The sequence below is a fragment of the Psammomys obesus genome, unplaced genomic scaffold (assembly GCF_907164565.1).
Source record: "Psammomys obesus unplaced genomic scaffold, mPsaObe1.curated_primary_1811, whole genome shotgun sequence".
Classification (NCBI taxonomy): domain Eukaryota; kingdom Metazoa; phylum Chordata; class Mammalia; order Rodentia; family Muridae; genus Psammomys; species Psammomys obesus.
In genome coordinates, this window is record NW_026596046.1 from 18,887,149 (window position 1) to 18,890,432 (window position 3,284).

Below are 3,284 nucleotides of genomic sequence, written 5' to 3' on the forward strand. Positions count from 1 at the left end.
CACACACACACACACACACACACACACACACACACACACACACACACTTGAAGTTTTAAGTGATTCTAGAGAGAAAACATTAAGAAACTGTACTCAAGAACACAAACTGTTCAGTGAACAAAGCGTCATCATTCTCCTTGGCAGAATAAAGGCGATTTTGCCGTAAGAGCAGCAGCTTGCATTTCAATAGTAACCTGGACATTATACTCTTGCTATGGCTTATGGGTAAAGGTGCTTGCCACCAAACCATGTAGCCAAAGTTTGCTCTCATAAATCCAATGGCAGAAGGAGAGAGCTGACAACAAACTGTCCTCTGGCCTCCAGAAGCGCCCTGCGAAAAGCATCTCCTATCAACACGGCTAGCCCACCCAAAGCCAGTATTCTGAGAACGGCCCCCATCTTGTGAAACTCTAGGCTATTTGCTCAGCTCCTGGATGCCAGACATTCCTGACATTTGACTCCTTCACACTCTTCTCCTTTGAACGAGAAAAGTGAGGACACAACTGCTTCTCGGTATGGGCTGAGGAGAAGGTTTATCGTAGACAGGCGGGAGAAAACAGCCTGAGGCATCTGGAAAGGGTCCGGACTAAACTGGGCCAGGGGACGACAGAAGGGAGTGGGGCACTGAGAGAGGAAGAGGACAGAGGGAGCAACGAGGGTACCTGGCCACCCAGAGACCAACAGCACCAAGGGTTATATAGGAGTCAGAGAAGCTGGGGTTACGGGGTGGGGGGGGGGGAGCTCAGTGGCTGGCGAGGTTCAGGGTAAGGGCGGCTTAAGACTGCACTGAGAGGAGCCAAAACTTTTAACAGGTGTTTTGTTTTGTTTTGCCATTTTTAAATTTTTTTTTTTATTTATTACAATTTATTCACATTGTATCCCAGCTGTAGTCCCCTCCCTCTCCTTCCGTGTCCCTTCCCCAATCCACTGATTGGGGAATCCTCCTCCCCTTCCATCTGACCCTAGCCTATCAGGTATCCTCAGGACTGGCTGCATTGTCTTCCTCTGTAGCCTGGTAAGGCTGCTCCCCAATCAGGGGGATGTGATCAAAGAGCCAGCCTCTGAGTTCATGTCGGAGCCAGGCCCTGTTCCCCTTACTATGGAACCCACTTGGACACTGAACTGCCATGGGCTACATCTGTGCAGGTGTTCTAAGTTATCTCCATGCATGGTCCTTGGTTAGAGTATCAGTCTCACAAAAGACCCCTGGGCCCAGATTTTTTGGTTCTGTTGCTCTCCTTGTGGAGGTCCTGTCCCTTCCAGGTCTTTCTATCTCCCCCTTCTTTCATAAGATTCCCTGAACTCTACCCAATGTTTGGCTATGAGTCTCAGCATCTACTTTAAAGACTCTACCTGCTGGGTAGAATCTTTCAGAGCCCCTCTGTGGTAGGCTTCTGTCCTGTTCCTTGTTTTCTCCCTCTTCCGATGTCCATCCCATTTGCCTTTCTGAATGAGGATTAAGCATCTTACCCAGGATCCTCCTTGATTAGCTTCTTTAGGTGTACAGATTTTAGTATGATTATCCTATATGTCTAATATCCAGTTATAAGTGAGTATATATCATGTGTATCTATCTTTCTGCTTCTGGGATACCTTACTCAGGATGATCTTTTCTAGTTCCCTCCATTTGCCTGCAAATTTCATTATTTCCTTGTTTTTAATTGCTGAGTAGTATTCCATTGTATAAATGTACCACAATTTCCGTATCCATTCCTCAGTTGAGGGACATCTGGGTTATTTCCAGATTCTGGCTATTACGAATAAAGCTGTTATGAACGTCGTTGAGCAAATATCCTTGTTGTATATTTGAGCATATTTTGGATATATGCCTAGGAGTGGTATAGCTGTATCTTGAGGAATCACTATTCCTAATTTTCTGAGACAGCACCAGATTGATTTCCAAAGTGGTTGTACAGGTTTACATTCCCACCAGCAATGGCGGAGGGTTCCCCTTTCTCCACATCCTCTCCAGCATGTGTTGTCACTTGAGTTTTTGATCTTAGCCATTCTGATGGGTGTAAGGTAAAATCTCAGGGTCGTTTTGATTGGCATTTCCCTGATGACTAAGGATGTTGTACATTTCTTTAAGTGTTTCTCTGCCATTTGATATTCCTCTATTGAGAATTCTGTTTAGCTCTGTACCCCATTTTAAATTGGATTACTTGATTTTTTCCTGTTTAACTTCTTGAGTTCTTTATATATTCTGGATATTAGCTCTCTGTCAGATATAGGGTTGGTGAAGATCCTTTCCCAGTCTGTAGGCTGTCGTTTTGTTCTGATGACAATGTCCTTTGCTTTACAGAAGCTTTTCAGTTTCATGAGGTCCCCTTTATTGATTGCTCTTAGAGCCTGTGCTATTGGTATTCTGTTCAGGAAGTTGTCTCCTGTGCCACTGAGTTCAAGGCTCTTCCCCACCAATAGTGTTGGTGATGCGGAGAGAGACTGGGGCCAACCTCTGCTTTGACATGTTAAATAGGAACCCAGTTAGCCTTGCATGTGTATGTGTGTGTGTGGGGGGGTGTTGAGACCTGACACCCTTTGTGCCCCTTTTGATTAGCCAATTACATCAGATTGTGAGGTCTGGCTCCCACCAATGGGGTGAGCTTCCCATCCAGTGTTCACCCTGCTCACCTGTTTTGAATGGCTATGTACCTATTGGTTAACAATCACTTGCCTTGGCCCTGCACATTGGCACACGCCTGTGGTCCCAGCCCTCAGGGAGGCAAAGACACTCGTATCGATGTGAGTTCAGGGCCAAGCTGTCTACAAAACAAGTCCAGGACAGAAAAACCCTGACTTGAAAAATCTAAACCAAAACCAAAAAATAAAAAATAAAAAAATCCATTGCCTTGCGGAGTTACTTTTTTTGTGTGTGTTTCTCTTTGTGAGGTACCTGGAATATTCTTTTTCAACAATCTGTGGTGTTTAGATCCCATCCCTTGGACAAGGCATATCCAATGGCCCCATGCAGTGTCCCCAAGGTCTCTGGCAAAAAAGAAAAACCACTTTAAACAAACAAACGAACAAACAAACAAACATTTACGAGTGTGGGTGTTCTGTCTGCCTGCATGTTTGTGTACCACACACATGCGCAGTCCGTGGAAGCCAGAAGAGGGGATCAAATCCCCTAACTTGGAGTTACAAACTGCTGTGAGCAGCCAGTGTGCTGGCAATAGAACCCAATCCTCTTAAAGAGCTGTCAATGCTGAGCCATTTCTCCAGCCCACAGACACTCTGGAGCCCTTCCAGGATGGGAAGTTTCTTAGCAATGTAGGGAAGGGCCC